Source organism: Protopterus annectens, chromosome 6.part0, assembly GCF_019279795.1.
Source record: "Protopterus annectens isolate FY-2018-M chromosome 6.part0, PAN1.0, whole genome shotgun sequence".
Lineage (NCBI taxonomy): Eukaryota > Metazoa > Chordata > Ceratodontiformes > Protopteridae > Protopterus > Protopterus annectens.
The window spans coordinates 1,318,512,824-1,318,533,886 of NC_056737.1; positions in this window are offsets into that span (position 1 = coordinate 1,318,512,824).

The window sequence follows — 21,063 nt, forward strand, 5'->3', positions numbered from 1 at the left end:
CACTATTTTCCCACTGACCATCTGTTTCTTTATGGAAATAGTTACAGAGAAAGGGGATCCTTCAAAGGGACTTTCCTCAGAATCTGAGTCAAAAGACTGGGCAGACAAAACACAGTCTTTCCATCCATCCATTCCGTTTCCCATTTTTGCACATGAGGTCGGGGTGTCACTTCATCAGTGACAATCAGAGCCAAGATTTACACTGCCAGGTGGCTAGCCCTGACACAGTAGTTCATCCACACCACACACACACACACACACACACACACACACACACACACACACACACACACACACCTATGGCCAATTTAGAGTGTCCAGTCCACCTACTGTATGTGTTTGGAATGTGGGAGGAAACCAGAGTACTCAGAGGAAACCCACGCAAACACAATGAGAACATGTAGACTCCACACAGAAGACACCTCAGGCAAGAATCAAATGGGGGAACCTCTTGCTATGAGGTGACAATGCTATCCGCTGTGCCACTGTGCTGCCCCAATCATAACCTGTCCCTTCACAATTATTTCAATCTCTTGCATCTTTTCAGAAAGAACAGTCCCTTTATTTTAGTTTTTTAACCAGAAGTACCCATACAGAAAGGGTCAAGAGCCTCCACTAGACTCTGAACTAAGTCCAATTAATTACTCCTGTACAAAATAACTGAGATAAGAGAGAAAAAGAAGTTATGTACTCACCATAACATTCCATGTGTGTTGCCTATCTCACCTTCATTCTTCACTGATTGGGTTCAGAACCGATCCTCGGTTTCAATTCGGCCTTATACAAAAGCTTGAGGTCTTGCACTGGCTTGTGGCTGTATCCCTATCCCATCATGCCCTAGGAAAGTTCCCCAGATCTTGTTTGCTGATGTAACAATAGGTAACAATAAAACCATCCAACAATGTATAGAGCAATGAAGAAGGTCGGAGAACATTTGTTTCCAATAGTGACAGCTCTGTCCTCCAGGAGCCAAAGGCTGGGGGAAGGAGGGTGAGATGTAAGAATGAAGGCGAGATGGACAATACACATGGAACGTTATGGTGAGTACATAACTTCTTTATGTGATGTTGTCTTATCTTGCCTTCATTCTTCACCGGTTGGGAGGCCAAATCCGCTTTGTAATGAGTGATAAAGGTATGAGGCCATGCCCATGTTGCTGCCACACAAATGGTGTTAATTGGTAGTCTAGCCCAAAAGGCAGAAGAGGTCACTATGGCTGTTGTAGAATGACCTTTAATTTTATAGGCAAGATCTTTGTTCTGAGATTTGTAGGTTAAGGTAATACAATCTGACAGCCATTTCAAAAGTGTGACTTTTGATACAGGAGCACCTTTTTTAGAGTCTGAAAATGATACAAATAATTGGACAGATTTTCTGAAGTCCTTTGTCCTATGTAAGTAGAAACATAATTGTATATGTACATCTACTTGGTGTAACATATATTCTGCCTTGCTGCCATAGTTGGGAAAAAAAACTGGTAGTTCTATGGATTGGTTCAAATTAGATTCTGAGCATACTTTGGGTAGAAAGGACAGGTTAGTTCAAAGGGATACTCTGTCTTTCTGGAAAAGCATGTAGGTGAGCTTTATAGATAATGCTTATAGCTGTGAAACACTTTTTTATTTTATTTATTTTATTTTATTTTACATTTGTTAATCGGGAAAAGTCAGACTGGATATATATCCATTTACAGCGGAGGCCCGGGGAGAAAAGCTCCAAGTTATGAAAAATTTAGTAACAATAAAAATTTAGGTAATAGCATATGTAAAATTTAACAATGAATCTATTTATACTACTTAAAAAATGCAGGTTACAAGGACCTCTATAAGGTTAACAGTTGTGCAAGGACAAAAGATATATATTAGTTATAAATAGATAGGAGATAAAAACATTATCGCTTAGGCAGTAAATATATAGGGAAAACCAGTTTTAGAGAGGTGTGTCTGAAGGATAAGAATTTTCAGTTAGCGAGTGATGAAGAAGAAATAGAGATGGTAGTATAGTCTAGTATAGTCATCTAAGAAGGAGAAAAGGGAAACCACAATTGAGAGCTAAGTGATAGCAGAGCAGATTCTAGCAGAAGTGATGGCTATCAAGAGAATTGACTTCCATGTCAAAAACTTTAAATCACAGGAAGATGCAGGTTCAAAAGGGGGAAGAATCAAATGGGATAAGACAAAATTTAGGTCCCATGGTGCTGGAAGGGCTTTAATGGGTGGTCTTAATAAAATAGCGCCCTTAAGAAAAGATTTGCATAGTCTGTGAGACATCAGATTTGGCCCCGATTCATTTAGATGAAAATTAGATATTGCTGCTAACTGAACTTGAACAGTAGCTGCAGTGGCACCTTCATTAAATAGCTTTGTCAAAAATTCAGGAATGGAAGCTATAGGGGCAGAAAAAGGATCAATGTGGTTATTTAATGCCAAGAAGAAAATCTTTTCCATTTGCTTATGTATAATTTCCTCGTTGAAGCCTTATGAGACGAGATCAAGATATGTTTCACTGATGGGGAAAGGTTAGGGAGCCTGGCTATATTTGGAATTGGAGCACCCAAGCTGTCAGTTTGAGAGTTTGAAGAGAGGGATAGAGCATCCCTGATGCATAAGTCAGAAGGTCCAGAACTGGGTCCAGGATCCACGGATCTTCCTGGAGATGAGGCCAAAGGAAGGGGAACCAGATTTGACTAAGCCAGTATGGGGTGATAAGTTTCAGTTCTTTCCCAAGTAATTGGTTTTCTGAAGAACTTTGGGTATCAACAGAAAGAAAGGAAAAGCATAGAGGAGACCCTGCAGCCAATTATGAACAAGTGCATCCCTTGGTGACTCCCCTGGAGGAGAGATTAGGGCAAAAAAGCTGCTGCATTTGGCATTCATGGATGTGGCAAAAAGATAGCAGCAAGGCTGGCCCCATTTGTGGAAAATCATCTCCACCACTTCTTGTTTTAGGGACCACTCATGAGGCATCAGAATCGCTCTGATGAGACTGTCTGCTATCACACATTTTCCTGAGATGTGTGCTGGTATCAGAAAGCATTGGGAGGAGATCACCCACTGCCATTCTCTTTGGACCTCTCGACAAAGGGGGTAGGACCTAGTTCCTCCTTGTTTGTTTATGTGCCAAACAACTGACATACTGTCCGTCTGTACTGTAATAGTTCCCAGAGGAAGAGAGCCCAGAAGTGCCTGCAATGCTAAAAGCACTGCTCTCATCTCTAGGATATTGATGTGCAAATGGGCCTTGTGATTTTGCCAAGTGCCTTGGACTGCCCTTCCCAGATAATACTTCCCCCATCCTATCCGGGAAGCATCCGTGGTTACTGTGGCTAATGGCTATGGAAGAACAAAGGGTCGACCTAATGTCACATGAGTGAAATGAAGCCACAAGTGAAGGCCTTTCCTGCAAGATTCCATTATCAAAATTTGGTGGGACATGGCTAGTTCCTGAAAGGACCATTGAGTGAACAGTAGCCACTGCAGAATCCTCATGTGCAGGCATGCTAATGGAACTAAGTTTATTGCTACTGCCATGGTCCCCAAAACTTTCAGAACTGCTCTTGCTTGCACATTTTCATTGAAAGAAGGTTTAAGGCCTGATGTTGTAAGACTTGAACTCTTCCTAGGGGAAGTTTTGCCATCATTCTTGTTGTATCTAGACCTGCTCCCATAAAAACGATACGCTGAGATGGCAACAAGGCAGATTTTTCATAATTTATCATGGTTCCTAGGTGAGAGCAGTGCTGTAATGTGGTGTCTCTTGCTTTATTAGTAGATGCTTGATGGTGGAGGTTGGGAGCCAGTCGTCTAGATACGGAAACACTCAGAACAATGGACGCCTCAACTGAGCCGTGACCACTGCCATACACTTGGTGAACACTCTGGGGACTATAGTGAGACCAAATGGCAGAGCTTGAAACTGATAGTGACTGGCTTGCAACCAAAAGCGCAGGTGACTCCTGGATGGCCTGTCCATTTTTATGTGGTAGTATGCATCCTGGAGGTCTATAGAGCACATCCAATCATCTTTTCCCAGAAAAGGAAATACTGACTGCAGTGTTACCATCCGGAACTTTGTTTTTCTTCCTGATTTGTTTAATCTGCTGAGATCCAGTATGGGTCTCCAGTCCCCTGTTTTCTTTGGAACTAAAATGAACCTTGAGTAAGTCCCAGATCCTATTTGTTTTGCAGGGACTGTTTGGATGACTCTTTTGTCTAGCAACATTTGAATTTCTAGAGTTGCCTGTTCCCTTTGACTTGGTGGAATGTCCGGGATGTTCTTTATGTTTGGGATGGGGAAGGTAAAGGGTATGGAGTAGCCTCTGGGTACGATGCTTTGTACCCACTTGTCTTTTGTTATTTCTAGCCAGGCTTCTGGGTACAAAGACAAGTGACCTTGACTGCCTCCAGAGATGGACAAATAGGTCTCCTTTCAGAAGTGCTGAAAGGGCTTACAATGGAAACCTTCCCTGTTGCACTGATTTTGTGGATCCCCTCTGCCATGTGGTCAGTGTCTTCCATTACTGCTTCCCCCCCTGCCCCTGGGGGAAGAATCACCACGTGTGTCCTGAAAAACTCTCTGGTATTTTCGGAACCATGTTTTTCCTCCCTTTTGATCTTTTGGGTAAGGTCTAGAAGGTAGGAAAAAAACAGACTCCTATGGCAGAGAGAATTTCCCTTCTTGCTCACACCTGATTAGCATGTCTTGTCTTTGACTTTTGGCCTGAACAAGGATGAGCCATCAAAAGGAGCATTAATAAAAGAAGATTTAAAGGGCTCTGCAAAGTCACACTAGCACATCCAGGAATTTCTCCTTAGGGAAATTCCTAAACCTGCTGCCCTGCTTGCTCCATCTGCTGCATAAGAAATGAGCCTCATGGAGGAGTAACCATAGAGTTTAAGGTGGAGAGCTGAAAGGAAATGTCTGATACCCCTGCAGCTACTGAACCTTGAAGAGTATCTCCTAGCTCTTGGAGTTCTCTCTGTAACCTGGTAAAGTGAGTCAGATAATTCAGCTGAGTGCAAAGGTCGCTGAAGAGAACATGCACTTTCCATATCTGTCCATCATATGAGACTCCTTGTTCAGTGGATGGACAGATGAGGATTGCTCTGAAAGTTCCTTTTTGGTGGCTGCCACCACCACCATAGCTTCTGGCCACCTCTCTGTTTAAGAATCTCCAGGATATCTGCAAAAGAGACATCCTCAGAGGGCAACCATGGGGACCCTTCTGACTCATCAAAGTCTGTATCAGAAGTGATGGACTCCTCTGGGGAGTCTAAATGCTTCCTCTTGCAAAGTCTCTTATGAGGGACCTCTTCAGAAGGGTATTCTGGAGAGGTTTTGGAAGAGAGGGGTCCACCCAATGGGGCATCCTCAAGAAAAAACACCAAAGAGCAACTTTAAAATTACAGCAGAAAAAGATGGCAGTTCTCTAACTTAAAAGAAATTGCCTGATATAAGGGGAGAAAAAAGAAAAAAGGTAGCTCTCTAACTGAAGTGGGCAACGGCAGCCCTCTAATTCAAATGAGCTAGTGCTTTAAGTTAACAGGGAAAAATTAAAATAATTCACTCTACAAGACTCTCTAACTTAAATGAGCTTGTATTCTAATTAAATATACCAAAAGAAGCCATCTAACTAAAAACGGGCTTAAGGCAGTAAATTACAGCTGGGATATGGAGGGGAGAAAGATCTAACAGAAAAAAGAAAAATGATGGCCAGAAGCAAAAACCACAACAGCGAACACTCTAAACTAAGAGACTAATAAACTCTAATAGTTAAAGGCAAAAGAACAAATTATTTCAACAGTAAGTAAAGAAATTTCCCACTTAGCCAAAGCCAGTATGGAAGCACCCAGTCAATGTTTAGTGGCAAACGAGATCTGGGGAGTTTTACTAGGGCATGATGGGATAGAGATACAGCCATGAGCCAGTGGAAGACCTCGAGCTTTTGTATAAGGCTGAGTTGGAATCGGAGATCAGTTCCGAACCCAACCAGTGAAGAATGAAGGCGAGATAGGACAACATCACATCACATGTTTAAGTTTTGCCTCTTTTTGACAGAACCTTCTGAAGAAATAGAACCAGTATTGCTAGCAGCAACTTCCCTAGGGATGGGCACAACTTTCTGGCTAGACAGCATTCTTTGACCCTTCTCCCAGGATCAACAAGGGTGCTTCTCATTTACCCATCAAGGGCACTCCATCAGTCACAGGTGATGTGTTTAATCCCCACTCCATGGTCACTGTAAAGGATACATTAGCAAGAACCAAGGAAATATTTAGTCCAGGTAATCACGTTTGGCCAGTGCAGAGTCACCCATTTGCATCTGAGGCACTTAAACATCATGTTGCAATGGCAAAGGCTGAATAACCACTTACATCTTTTTGTGGTGGGAAGAAGGAAGAACTGAGGAACTGGTAGGTTGTTTCATGGTTAGGCTGAAAAAAGGTACCTGATGCCCAGGGAAGCCTGGCAAGAATAGTCATCAAAACAGGAAAATTGTAAAATAAATAAATAAATAAATACATTTTCCACCATTAAAATACAGTAGCTTTCCATGAAGAAAAAGCAGAAAATAGGTTTTGACAATGTTTTACCACAAAAGTAAATAAACTGATGCACCAGTTTAAAAGTAATTAAAAGTCGCATGATAATCATTCAAAATATTTTCCCAGTTTTAAAATTCTTATTTTACAGAGTAAGTACAATTTCTGTCATAAAAGTAAAGTGGAAGTTATTTTTTTTCCCTAAAGGGTACTTATCTGCCCAGCAATGGAGCAGTGTTAGTCAACCATCAATCCTAGAAAGCCTGCAGTGGCGCACTCTCTTCTACACCAGGAAAGGTCTGAAAGGCTTTATACTCAAACCTTCCTTTTAGTCAGTGAGCTTGAAAGCTCTCTGGTTGTTGAATTCTTAGCAGGGCTCTACTCATATAGTTAAGGTCAAATGAAGAGCATAGTTAAGAATTTTGGCATGTCAGTATGTTTGTTTTATACCAGCATGCCGTTATACTTAGAGCATGTGAACAGTGCACGAGGAAGATGCTGAAAGCTTTTGTAGACTGGCCATATGTCTGATATTGGTAGGACACATCCCATTTAGCTAAAGGTTAGCTAAAGGCTACTGCAACACTTATCTAGTGATGAACATCTGAGATTCTTTTGCTTAGAGGATCTGTTATGACCCAGAGATGTTACAGCAGTGGGAGCAATCTCTACTGCATATTGTATTCCAATGTCTAAATTCTTAGCTTCTGTTTTTGTACTGGATGTATGCCTCTTGCCATACTTACCTACCTTTCAGTAAACATAAACACTTAAATGGTTTGGATTTCTGATGCCAGATGTACATGATATTCTACCATATCCTTGTGTAGGAACTTAGAACAGAGATTATGAAAACTAATATGCATGCCAGAAGTTTAAGATAGTACCATGCTAGTTTGATGCCTTTATATTCTGCTTCTCTTTTGTCATACAATGGCAGATTGCATATGTGAGAGTCTATTCAGACTGCATAATTATGATCCTTAATTAGGGTTGCCAGCTGTCCGGTTTTTGACTGGACTGTCGAGTTTTCTGACAAATTGTCCGGTTACCAATTTCATTCAAAACCAGACATGTGATGTCTGGGTTTTGCGCCATTTTGCTACGTTATTGAAATCAAATGCTGAAGTACTGATACTGAGAAAACAAAGAATAGTAAATGATATTGTAGAAAACATGGGTTACAATCCCCTACTTATTCCTTCGGTAACCAGTATGGGTCACAACCTACAGTGTGAACAAGTGAGAGAATACTAACACAAATTACAAAGTCTCACACAGTAGCAGCACCCATCATATAACCAATGTCATGCTTGCTTCCTCCCAACACGTAAATCATAGGATCTACACATTGCTAAGATTTGCTATTGGGTGTGGTTTCTGACTGTGTAGCACTTTAGGTTGTTGTAGTTCAATTACCTTTAGTCCCCCCTTAGTTACAGAGTGGTGGCTGGAGGTTGTGGGAAGAGGTAGTGCTATACTTGGCAATCACTGCTTAGCCGCTTGGGTTGTATTGTGGCTTAGTAACCAGCAAGTGCCATTACCAGTATTGGAAGCCACCAGGGCCACCCACTTAGTTTCACTTGAGTCCAGTGGACTCCCAGTTGTCCATTCTGCAGTTGCTGCCTGCAACAGACCCCAGCCCTACTCAGTTCCCTGCCTTTCCTTCTGTGCATCGCCATCATCTTACCATGTCAGCGGGCGGTACTTTCGGGAATCCTCTGAGGAAATTCAAGCTGGTCTTTTTGGGCGAACAGAGTGGTGAGTTTCTATGGTAAGGTATTATTATTTATATATTTTAAAGCAAGTTGCAACACTGAACTTTGCTGCTATGTGTTGACATCAGAAAAAACAACATTTGGTTTCTAACGATCTGTACATCCCAGGTTGTAGAGTATTGATAATGAAATGCATAATTACCTTTTAGACTGTTAATGAATTAAAACTGTTATTTTGTGGTTGTTCTCTGTATTTATGTCTATATTACTAAATTTAAGTTTATTATACTTTTAGTAAGAAATCCGATTTATGTTTTTGTTTCTTTAAACATTAGCAGTTTAGACCTTTGGTGTTTTTTGATTAATAGTTGCTAGTGCTGTATGCATTAGTATGGAAGTAATATAGTTGCTGGTACTCTATGCATTGCATTGGTATGGAGGTAATGAAATCTTAATCAGCTAAATTGTAAGAATGGTTTGTTTATATGGCATACAATTGTTTTATAGAGTAATGTAGCTTGTAATGAAAGTTCTTGGAAAAACATTTTGAAAGTGTGAGTAAAGAAAGTAGCGGTGTTACCACTGTTTTTTGTAATGTATATCTGTTTATGTTATACATGTGTTTCGCATTTTTGTGCATACATATGGTGCATATTGACTGCTTTTTATTGAGTGTGTTCTGCAATTGTTTTGCATATAATTAAATGCAATTTATGATATCTGCTCTTTCTGGAATTTCAGTTAAAATAGGATCTCACGATTGGATAGTCCAACAACTTTAAATTAAATAATGAACATTTACTTTGATAAGCAAATATGGGAAGATGAAGTGAAGTATTTATGATTTTCACATTGCAAAGTATTCTTTAACAGACCTTTCCAGACACAACATTGTATCAGAATGACAATGGAGTGTGGTGATGTTTAGCTTAGCACTGCTGGCAGGGACATTTGTAAATCAGCTGAAAGCAGGCATCCAGAACAGAAAAAAAAGAGGTCGTTCCCATCAGCTGATGTCACGATGATATCACAAAATGGGTGGGGCAGTGATGGGAATGGGTGGAGTTATGGGTGATGCGAGGGCTGTGACCTTAGTCTGGTTTTAGCCGCAAAGAAAGATGGCAACCCTATCCTTAATTTATATATCTGCTGAATATTCCTGAAAAGCCATCACTGCAAGCAAAGGAATGACATTGCCTCATGTTCATAAAAGCCAGTGAAAGATGAAGCTGATGCATACCTTGTTAGAATCTGGTGGTGACTCATTTTTCCATAAGACTTTTTAATAGCCCTCTCTTTTCTATGGTGTTTCTTGAAAGTATGCTTTCTGTTGAAGTGTCAGTTTCTTGAATAATTTCCTGTAGCTGTCTGAAGCTATGTTATGTGCCTTCTCCCTGAGAAAGTTGGCGGAATGACCAAATATCACAATCTTAAAAATAAGACTTAAAACATAAATGTACTTATTTGGAATGGTAAGAGCTCTGATATCTTTCAACTATTTCCTTTTAAGATTAAATAACTGTACAGGCCCAAAACCAAAATCCTGCTTCATTAAAAGTGACATGTTCTAGATGCAAATCAGATGACACTGCATATGCCCCCCTCCATGCTCAGTACAACAGATTGGAGGACAGTATATGCTTGTTTATAAGTTCACAGATAGTTACTAGGCATGCAACCCAGGAGATCATTAAGGAGCCTAGCCCAAATTCCCACTTACCCCAAAGGATTGTCTGGTTAAGTGACTTGCTCAAGATCAGACAGTAGGCAAATGAAGGCAGAAGGAAGCAAAACTTGTAGTCCAGGAAGTATTCTGGTTAACAGCCCATGGGCTTAAACCTTTTTGTTAACTGACAGACTTTGTGGTATTCCTCTTCCTACTCAGAATTTCAAAGCGTACATCTTCCTCCTCTGAGGGCTAAGTACCGTTATTAATATGCATCTAAAAAACCTGAACTGGTTGGCTTGGAGGACAGAAGAGAAGCATATGGAATAGTGGTAGTTTGTTACTCCTTTATAGCCAACCTTTTCCCTTATACTTGGTCCAGTCTCTTTACAGCCTGTTTCATGAGCAACTGATGAAGGTACTTTCACTTGCATAGCCTGCAGTCATGTGTGTACTTTACCAGTTGGCAATGAGCACTTTTAAATGGTAACCATTTTAAATGCCTGTACTCACTATAGTGAATTCTTGAAACGCAGAAACTGGGCGGGCAAAAAATAGAATGTTAAGTTGTCAATCTCGCCTTCATTCTTGCTTGATGGGTTTGGAGCCGATCCTCGGCTCCGACTCGGCACTTTGCTAAGCTCGAGAGTCACTTTTACCAGCTCAAGGCAGCCCCATATCCCATGATGCAAGGCGGTAAGTACCCAGATCTCGTTTGCCGCTTCGCTGATGAGGTCCTCCTTTTACCAGCTCCTGGTAAGTGTTTTATATTAAACAGTTTTTAGCCCCTTTTCACTTTTAATCTTAATATCTAACATTTTTAGTTTATATTAAGCCCTTTTTTGACTAAAATTATCCTTCCTCCTTAATTTTTTTAGTCAGGCCTTCTTCCCTCCCATCCCCCCCCTGTTAGGGTGTGTGTGTGTGTTGAGGTTTTACTTTTCAACTATAGTTAGTTGTTTGTTTGGGACTGTGTGGTTCTGCGTCTGTCCACTATGTCCAAAGAGCAGAGGGTCTCAGGCTTTAAGAAGTGTGACTCGTGCTGTCAGAAGATGTCTCTGACAGACGGTCACACTTCTTGTTTATATTGCCTGGGACCTCTCCACCTGCAGGACTCCTGTGCGATTTGTCATTCCTTTAGCCAGAGAGTCCTGCAGGAGAGGAGAAATAAATTGATTTTAAGGGGTTTTCTTAAACCGGAGGGCTCTCCGGCTAAATCGGCTCCGAGCAAGACTTCAAAGTCTTCCAAGGCCCAGGCTTCTGTGTCCAAGCCTGCGGCCTCAGTTCCGACTCCTTCAGAGTCGAGATCGGCTCCGGCTGGAGCCGATCCTGGTTTGCAAAAACCTTTGGCACCGATGGCTATCGGTGCTGATACTGTTTCAGTCACATCGGTGTCGGCTCCGACTGGCTCCGACCACCATGTGGCTCAGGCTTCGGTGTCGGCGCCGACCGGCTCTGACACCGTTACTCTTATGTCTGTATCGGCTCCGGCTGGAGCCGATGCATCGAGGCTTTCTGTCGGTGCCGAAAAGTCCTCGGTTCCGACTGCATCTATGGTTTCTTCGGCTCCGATGGTTCCTTCGAGGAAGAGGTCCAGGTCCCCTTCCTTGGAGCCGATACTCTCGGCTCCGGCCTCACCTCTCCTCTCGGAACGGAGCCATCGGAGCCGATCATCTAGGTCATCCAGGCTTTCTGACCATGATTTAGAGAGGGTGGTCAGTAGATTATTGAAATCACAGGCACTGGCCCAGATGCTGCATAGTCTGTCTCAACAGACGACTGTTAGTCCACACCCTCTTGAAGTTCCTCCTTTGACTCTACCTCAGAGTTTGGAGCTGGAGTCTTCGGGGATAGTTTCTGCTATGGCTGAGGGGCGGATACCCCCCCTTCTGCACCCTCGGCATCTACTCTTATCTCCTCTTCGAGACCTTCCTTAGAGGGATTCAGTGGTCGGGCTTCCCTGGTCTCCTCCGAGGGGGTGAGTGGCATTGGACCCTTGTCCGACCCCACTCTTCCCCTTGGAGCCTCGGCCTTGGTGAGCTCGGCTCCGACATCTGCCTCGGAGCCTTCCCTTTCAGTGGGCCCTGGAGTTCCGGTTTCTTCGGAGCGGGTTCTCTCGGACCTCCCTGGGAGGGGGGCCTTCGAGGTGATGAAGAGTGTGCTGGCCACTGGGCTCAGCCAGCAGTCTATTCCCTTAGCTCCTCCCTCTACAGTGCCTGTCGATATCTCTGCCATCTCTCTTGCTCCCGGACCCAGAGATCCTCCGCCTCAGGTTTCCCCACTGGGAATAACCCCCTCTTCCGAGGATTCTCCTGATCAGTCAGGAGATCCTCCACGCAAGAGGATTTGTAAGAGGAAACCCCTAGACTCCCCTGAGTCTATCACTTCAGATACCGACTTAGATGAGTCAGAGGGATCCCCAAGATCCCCCTCTGAGGATATCTCCTTTTCAGACATCCTAGAACTCCTAAAACAGAGGGGAAACTGGCCCTCCACAAATCCCTCTGAGGATGAGTCGGTATACCTAGAGGCGTTTGGATCTCGGCCCTCCACCTCCTGGGTGTCTCCGCCTTTCGACCCCCTTATGGAGGTTATTGCTCGAAGGCTTGGGCTGCTCCTGACTCTGTAGAGCCAGTTCCTAGGAGGCCGTCTAAATTTATTACTGCCCTTCGAAAAGCAATTCCTTACGAAAGGTGTCCCTGCTGATGCCATGGTGGTGGCGGCTGCCACTAAGAAGGAACTTGCAGATCCTTCCGTACCTGTCCATCCTCCTAATAAGGATTCTAGGACCATGGATAGGTATGGTAAGCGGATGTTCTCTTCAGCGACCTTTGCTATGCGCTCGCTGAACTACTTATGGCACTTCACCAGACTCCAAAGGGACATCCTTAAGGAACTAGGTGAAGTAGTACAGGATCCCACAGCTGCAGGGGCACAAGAAAAAATTGCTTCGCAGCTAGGAATCCTTAATTCTATTGCTAACTCCTCCATGCGACTGATATCATATGCAGCAGATGGAGCGAGTAGAGCCGCAGGTACAGGGGTGGCTCTTAGATGCCAAGCCTGGATGCGGCTCTGTAATTTTGCAGATCCCTTTAAGGCGTCCTTCACAAAGTCTCCCTTTGATGGGTCAGCTTTGTTTGGCCCTCAAGTGAAGGATACATTGACCAGGTGTGAACAGGACGGCAAAACTCTTTCTGCCGTAGGGGTCCGTTTTTCCACCCCTTCTAGACCTTACCCTAAAGGACAGAAGGGTGGAAAGATGTGGTTCCACAAATCCCAAGGAGTCACGCCGGATACACGTGGTCAGTTTACCCCTAGAGGCAGAGGGGGTAATAATAACAGACGCCGTTCTATAGGCAGAGGGGGTCCACAGAACCAGGGAAGCAGAGAACCTCTCTCTGACAAGCCCTTTCAGCATCCCTGAGATGCTGCCCGACTGTCCATCCTTGGAGGCAGTCGGGGGAAGACTATCGCTGTACCCAGAAGCCTGGCGTTCCCTCACTCAAGACAGATGGGTACAGTCGATCATATCCGAGGGTTACAAAATTCCTTTCGAGGAAAGTCCCTTCTCTCACTCAAATTCCCTTCCAGATGTACCACCCGGTCTAAGGGAAGTTGCAGAGTTAGAAGTATTAAAACTTCTACAAAAAAGAGCCATTCAGCCAGTTACAGCAGACCATTCAGAGCCCGGAATCTACTCAAGATTCTTTTTGGTCCCCAAAAAGACGGGAGACTGGAGACCAATATTGGATCTCAGCAGACTCAACAAGTCTGTGAGAAAGACAAGATTTCGAATGGTCACACTTCAGTCAATTTTGCCCTTCCTAGAGAAGGACAACTGGATGTGCTCAATAGATCTTCAGGACACGTACTATCACATAAAAATTCACTGACGCTCCAGAAAATTTCTCCGCTTTCGGCTGGGGTCCAGTCATTTCCAATTCAGAGCCCTGCCCTTTGGTCTCACTACAGCCCCCAGAGTGTTCACCAAATGTATGGCAGTGGTCACGGCTCACCTGAGACGTCAAGGATTCCAGGTGTTTCCGTATCTCGACGACTGGCTCCTTTCAGCCACCACCAGGCATCAACTTCTTCAAGCCAGGGATTACACAATAAATCTTTGCACTCAATTGGGAATTTCGATCAACTACGAAAAATCCTCCTTATTGCCCTGCCAGTCTATTACTTTCATAGGCGCAAACTTAAACACCGTTCGGATGTCAGCAACCCTCACAGACCAAAGAATCTCAGATATACAAAGTCACGTGAGGATCATCCTAGCCAGAAAAAAAGTACAAGCCAGAATGGTTCTAAAGGTGTTGGGCCTCATGGCTGCGGCCATTACCCTTCTTCCCCTGGCCCGCTTCTACATGCGCCTGCTTCAGTGGATGTTGTTCACTCAGTGGTCTTACCAACAACTTCAAATGCGTCACCAAATACTGGTGACACAGATTTGCAGGAATCATCTTTCATGGTGGATTACTTCTCCCCAGATTCACCAAGGCAGACCCTTTGTATCCCCAGCCCCGGTAGCCACTGTCACAACAGACACCTCCCTGATCGGGTGGGGGGGTCATTATCAGGGCAGGATGGTTCACGGGACGTGGCAACCGTTCAAATACCACCTGCACATAAATGTCCTAGAGATGAGAGCAGTGCTTTTAACGTTGCAAGCCCTCAACGACTTTCTTCCCTTGGGAACAATTGCAGTTCACACAGACAACATGTCTGTAGTATGGTATATCAACAAACAGGGCGGAACCAAATCCTACCCCTTGTGTCGAGAAGCTCTCAGACTTTGGCAATGGGCGATCTCCTCTCATCGGTTTCTGGTAGCAATGCATATCCCTGGGAAAACCAACATTTTGGCGGACAGATTGAGCAGAGCTATTCTCATGCCTCACGAGTGGTCTCTCAAACAATCTATAGTGGAGGAGATTTTTCTAGAATGGGGCCGCCCATGTTGCGATCTTTTTGCTACTCCCCAAAACAGCAAATGCCCAGACTTCTTTTCTCTCTTCCCACTGCCAGGCCATCCCCCCAGAGACGCTCTAACCCAGGATTGGCCCCAGGGACTTCTTTATGCCTTTCCTCCTTTTCCGCTGATTCCACAAGTACTCCAGAAAGCCACCGTTTTGAGAGCCAAAATGATTCTCATTGCTCCCTATTGGCCTCGACAAATTTGGTTCCCATTCCTCCATCGTCACCTTTTGGTGCAGCCGTGGCATCTGGACCCAGTACCAGACCTTCTGATTCACCAATCGGGTCAGCTGCACCGGTCTATCCCTTTTCTCAACCTCACAGCATGGTTGCTCCACTTCCTTCCTTAGCCAGGCTTCCTATGATCTCTAATCCTGTTAGAGATATCATAGTGGCTTCACTAAAATCCTCTACAAGAAGGATTTATACCAGCAAATGGAAACGCTTTTCTTGTTGGGCAAAAGCTAAAAATATTGATCCCTTTACTGCTCCGGTTCAAGCAGTTTTGGATTTCTTAGCAGAAATCTTTCACGCGGGCTCTTCTTCTTCCACGGTCAAAGTTCAGTTGGCTGCTATCTCGAACTTTCATGTTGGGTTCGCAGATCACAACATCATGTCCCACAGGCTTTGTAGAGCCTTCTTAAAAGGAATCTTTCTCCTGAAACCTCCAGTCAGGAGTCCTCCTCCTCAATGGGACCTAAATTTAGTGCTGACATCCTTGATTCTTCCTCCCTTCGAGCCAGCTGTTTCATGTTCCCTGAAATTTCTTTCATGGAAAACACTCTTCCTGGTTGCTATTACCTCAGCTAGGAGAGTGTCTGAACTTCATGCTCTCTCTGTTCGTCCCCTTATTTGGTCTTCCACAAAGACAGGGTATCCTTGAGAACTAATCCGACCTTTTGCCTAAGGTCGCCTCAAAGAGTAATTTGAATCAGTCTATTGACCTTCCTGTATTTTTCCCAAACTACTCAAACAGATCGGAACAAAATTACATTATCTTGATGTTCACCGCCAACTCAGATATTATTTGGACAGAACAAAACAATTCAGGAAATCCGATCAGCTCTTTATTTCTTATGCTGATAACAAAAAAGGCCTTCCCGTCTCAAAAGTCACCTTATCTAGATGGCTTTCTTCTGTCATCTCTGAAATCTATCAGCTCAGGGGAAAACAGCTGTGCTCGAAACCTAAAGCACATTCAACCAGAAGCTTAGCCACTTCCACAGCCTTTCAGGCTAGACTTCCATTAGACACTATTTGTGCAGCAGCCACTTGGGCCACTCCTCATACCTTTGTTTCTCATTACAAATTGGATTTGGCCTCCAGGGACAGAGCCAGTTTTGGCTCTACAGTTCTCAAGAGTCTGTTCCATTGAGCCACCCAGGATAGAGGTGCTAGGACGCTGGTCCCATCAAGCAGAATGAAGGCGAGATTGACAACTTAACATTGAGAAGTTATGTACCTACCATAACATTCCATGTTAGTTGTCTTCTCTCGCCTTCTTTCTTGCGACCCTCCCTCCTTCCCCCTGGCCTGGACAGACCTTTTTCTCCCTACATGGAAGAATGCTTCTTAAGACCATACAGTTCTGGTCTTTCTAACCCATCCTTCAGGCTTTTTCTCTGCCTTCTTTCTTCCTTTTGGGAAGTTTTTTATGCTAGGTGTTATTGCCTATAGACAACATACGAGATCTGGGTACTTACCGCCTTGCATCATGGGATATGGGGCTGCCTCGAGCTGGTAAAAGTGACTCTCGAGCTTAGCAAAGTGCCGAGTCGGAGCCGAGGATCGGCTCCAAACCCATCAAGCAAGAAAGAAGGCGAGAGAAGACAACTAACATGGAACGTTATGGTAGGTACATAACTTCTCATTTGCATGTACCAAGTGTGAGATGGCCATTTCTCAGAATATTCCATTTTCTAAGAGGTATGGCGCTCTCAGAGTTGGTATATATTTAAGTTTTTTGGGGGGGGGGTACAGGAGATGCAGGTGGGTTAGCCCTCCTGCAAAAATAGAAGTTTTAAGGAGAACAGCGATCTTTATGATTCACTCTTTCCCTGAGGCTTTTTTTTTTTTTTTTTTGGTCGGCACTCAGTATTTTGAGTGCTGACATTTCAATAGAAAGCTATTTTAAACTTATATCCAGCTGCTGGGATCAACAAAGCAATCACAATTTTGTCAGTGCCCAAAGTTATAAACATCTACCTATTCCAGTGTTGTACGAAGCAAAGAAAAATAAAATTCAAGTTTTTCACTGTGTTTTTAGTTTTGGCTATTTTCTTCAGAGCGACCTGCAACTTTGAGTTTTTTTCATCCAGCAGTTTGTCAATGAAGCCTTCAGTTACAGCAGCAGTTTTTATCCTGATGGACTTCATCTGCTTCCTCAAATGGCACTTGCATATCAGATACTTTACTATCTTCTCTATTAAAAAAAGTTTCAACTGATGTCCTTTTATTCCTATGTTGCAGTATTCTTGGTGTGGGATTTCCCACCTCAGGCGACCCTTATATCAGCTTCTATACAAAAGCTTCAGCTTGGCTGCTGTAATTGCGTGTGATGTCACACATAGGGCCATAAACCAGGGACCTTAAATGTGATGTCTGAGGACACAGACCTCAGAACTTTTCAGCTGCAGATGACCGTCACATCATGTGCTTTGCTCCTTCATCACAAGATGTCTAAAAGCTAAGTACCCCATTGGGTTGGGTTTTTTCTTCTTTGACTTTTAGCTGAAGCTTGGTTAGTTGTAGTAACCTTTAGTCACTGTAAGCTAAAAAGGGTAAATGCCAATGCGGGTGCCAGAAACCACATAAAGTCACGCATGACTGCTGCATTTTTTGCTTAGGCCAAGAGCACGACCACACCGCTTGCTCTATCTGCCAGCCTTTTGTTCCTAAGATCCTACACAGCCGTCTGGCTGCTCTCAATCTATATTTAGAAAATCAGCGACTTAAAAAGTTAGCTCAAAGGATGGATCTGCTTCGGAAGCCCCGAATGAATCTCTGCAGAAGAAGGCCAAGATTCCTAGGCCCACTTCTACTGCTTCTCCGCTTTTGGATGCCCTGCCAGCTGCTGATTTAGGAGTTGAGGGACATCCGTCAGATTCGTTTACTTCGACGGCGACCTTCGAGGAAGCCACTTCTCATTTGATGACTAGCATGTCCATGGAGCTTACTCAGACATTGGCTACAGCCAAGGGGAACCAGCCACAGTTGGCCCTCTGACCGGGATCCCTCCTCCCGACACCACTACTCTTAGTCAGGCACCCACCTAAGACTACTCCATTAAAAAAGAAACAAAAAACAAAACATCTGGCTACACCGACTGAAGGCCTACCTGACTGTCAGTCCTTCACCTCTTCCTTGATGCAGGCATTCATGGCCCTTAGGCCCACAGCCTCTTTTCCATCTACCCTTCTTCTCTTAAGCCCTAGGCCTGCCTCTGTTTCCTCTCTCCCACCACCCACTTCACAAGACAGGGAAGAAGAGCAAGAGGCTTTTTATTCATCTTCTGATGAATCTTTCTCTTATACCTGCCAAATAGCCTCTCCTCAAGAATATTACTCCCCAGATGAAGAATGTATCGAAGGGGACTCCTGTCCAGAGGATATCATCTTTGGAGAGACTATAACCAAAATGAAGGAATACTTCAAATGGGACACTTCCCAAATGTCTGATACTCAAAAAAGGTATTTTGAATTGCTACAAGTGGAATCTCTTCCCCCCTTCTGCCATTCCTCTTGTCATCCCTGCATATTTAGATGCCTTTTCCTCAGCATCTAAGACCCCAGACTCTCAGCCACCTGCCCCTAAGAGACCAGATTGCTTCTATAAAGTGCCTGATGACCAGATATTTCTAGTCAAACCAGCCCTGGTAGACTCTGCTGTGATTGCAGTATCACCTGATAAACAACCCAGATTTATTCTATCTGCCTCTCTCCTACCTACAGACAAGGATAGTAAAACTATGGATAGAACTGGAAAGAAGGTTTACACCTCTTCCACATTGGCCTTCAGAGCCATCAACTATCAAACACATATGACCAAATATGCACTGGACCTGGTTTCTCAAGACTCTACTCCGCTGGCTGCTACTCCAGACTGCCCCACTAAATCTGACATAGCATCTAAACTATCTCTGGCTGCCCAAGTATCCAGGAATTCTATTAGATGTAGTTATGATGCTGCTGAGGCTTCTGCATGGTCTGCAGCCTCTGCATCTGTACTTCAAAGATATTCATGGCTACATCTACAACACTTACCTGAGGACTTCAAGTCTAAAATCTTAGATGTTCCTCTAGATCCTAACGTATTGTTTGATAAACAGTCAGCAGATCTTTTTTTAAAAATCTACAAGAAAAGAGTAAGGAATTGCAAGATGTCAAGCATCTTCTTGCATCTCCTATTTGTAAGTATTACAGAAATTTCCCTGCAGAAATTACTTTTGTCAGAAGAAACCCCTCCTATGCTGGACCTCCCTCTTCCAGACACAGAAGAGGGGCCAGAAGACAAACCTCTTCCAGGCCAGCTGCCTCTCATTCCCCCACTAGACAGCCCTTTCAAGAGAGAGGAGGACCCAGCAATGCGTGACTGCCTTGCCCACCTTCCCTTCTCTGCCCACCTCTCCCACTGCCTTCCCTTTTGGAAAACCATCACTACAGACTAATGGGTTCTGGCTATAGTTCAAAAAGGATACTTCCTTTCTTGGAGAGAAAGCCCCCCCCCTTAAGGGGCATGCCCCTCCCCCCAAGAAATCAGAGGCACCTCTTCCCACAGATTTTACAAGAACTTCTGAACCTGGGAACAATAGAACCTGTCCCACCAGGCCAAGAAGGCAAAGGATTCTACTCAAGACTGTTTCTGGTCCCCAAAAAGGATGGACTATGGAGGCACAGTCTAGATCTTTCCTTTCTAAGCCTATTCTTAAAAGTTCCCACCTTCAGAATGTTGTCCCTACAAACCTTACTCCCTGTTATTCCTGCACAGGCCTTCATGGCCACACTCGACCTGAGAGAAGCCTATCTGCACATCCCCATACAACCTTCCCACAGGAAATTTATATGTTTTTCTGGACCCTCCTCTCAAATTCAATTTACGGCATTGCCCTTTGGTTTGTCCACTGCTCCCAGAGTGTTCACAAAATGCCTAACATCTGCCATAGCCTATTGCAGAACACAAGGGATTCAGATTTACCCTTACCTGGATGACATCCTGATTCTGGCACAATGCAAGGAAACCCTGCAAACCCATTTACAGTTCACCATTTGCCTGCCTCAAAGACTGGGGTTCACCCGCAACTACCCAAAATCTTCCTTGATCCCAGAATAAGACAAAACATTTCTGGGTTGCAGGATCAGGACAGACATAAAGAAAGCCTTTCTTCCTCAGGACAATGTCAACTCCTTGTTCTCCCACTTCAAAACCCTTATTCAGACCCAACAGATAACTGCAAGGCAATTACTGTGAAGCTTGGGCCTAATGGCAGCCACCATTCCCATGCAACCACTAGCTAGAATGCACATGCGAAAGCTGCAGTGGTATCTAAAAAATGTATGGTCACAACACCAGCATCCTTTAGAGCAAGAAATTACCCTCTTGCCCTGCCTGCAGTCAGAACTAAAATGGTGGATTCTGCAAATTCAACTGAACCCAGGCATTCCACTGCAGTTACCCATCTCAACCCAGTTCATGCATACAGATACATCAGACCTAGGATGGGGAGCCACAATGTCAACTTAAAGGGTGCAAGCAAAGTGGAACCCTTCCATCAAGAAAAAAAGATATAAATGTGAGGGAAATGACAGCAGTCCTGCTGGCATTGAAAGCCTTCCTTCCCCTTTTACAACCAGGTGTTCTCCTAATAACAGACAACACTACAGTCATGTGGTACCTCACCAAGTAGGGAAGGACAAAAGCCTACCACCTCTGCAGATTAACCTTACTAATTTAGGACCAAGCCTCACAGTACAACTTGTCCCTGCAAGCATCCTACATCCCCTCACAGGACAACAAACAAGCAGACCTTCTCAGCAGAACATCCTATCCAAATCATGAATGGATGCTAGACAGGAATGTTTTTCCAGACATTGTCCACCACAGGGGCACACCTCAAGTAGATTTGTTTGCCTCCCCCCAGAATAGACAACTACAGATG